This window comes from Sphaeroforma arctica, assembly GCF_001186125.1.
Source record: "Sphaeroforma arctica JP610 unplaced genomic scaffold supercont1.701, whole genome shotgun sequence".
In the NCBI taxonomy this organism is placed as follows: domain Eukaryota; class Ichthyosporea; order Ichthyophonida; genus Sphaeroforma; species Sphaeroforma arctica.
The window spans coordinates 48,362-49,235 of NW_014039857.1; positions in this window are offsets into that span (position 1 = coordinate 48,362).

The window sequence follows — 874 nt, forward strand, 5'->3', positions numbered from 1 at the left end:
GTATATATAATATGCATATATATAGTATGTATATATACATATATATATATATATATATGTATGTATGTGTTGTGTATATAAGTATATACGATACACTGGCGTGTTCAATATGTGTATGTTGTATCTATTGATACGTGACTGTCTGAACATGTTCATTCTCACCAAAGCTTCCACAGCACCATTTGATTATAATTGATGTGACCGACGTTTTGCTTTCACTATTGCCACACTCGTATCTCAGTGTTCAATGCAATATACTGCAGCGTACTTTAAATGCGTCTTTATGGAGAGCACTTTCTATTTATAGAATCATTGAGAAGCAAGCAAAAGTGCCCAGAGATGTCTGTGAATGGCGCTATACCAGTGCTGTTCCATAGAGCACTCTATCACATCTACTACCATATCAATTTATAGTCATATTTAAATATAGCATCTACTACCTACTACCATATCAATATTTAGCCAGATTTTAATATAGCTTCAACTTTGAATAACTTCTGAATAAGGGCAACTGCGCCTAAAGGTCATCCTTGAATGAGTTCTACAACCCCACGCGCACGTTCACGAGTCGTATGCCACATTCTGTCGTCTAACTATAGCCGAATCTAATAATAGCACAATCTATAAACAGAACTATCTAGAAGCAAGCAACAGCGCCCAGAAACATCCGTGGTTGGACATACAAAGCCACGCACGCGTCCACGTATCTGGTGTCACACTCCATCGCAATACAGTGGATACGGGAGTGGTCCATGATTCATTCTCATTGGCTGAGGCGGTGGTCTGTGAGCTGCTGTATAGCGAGACAAGTATGTTCTGTAGAGATTTGAATATTAGACATTTTTATGTTATTTGCTTTTCGTAAATTACCAGC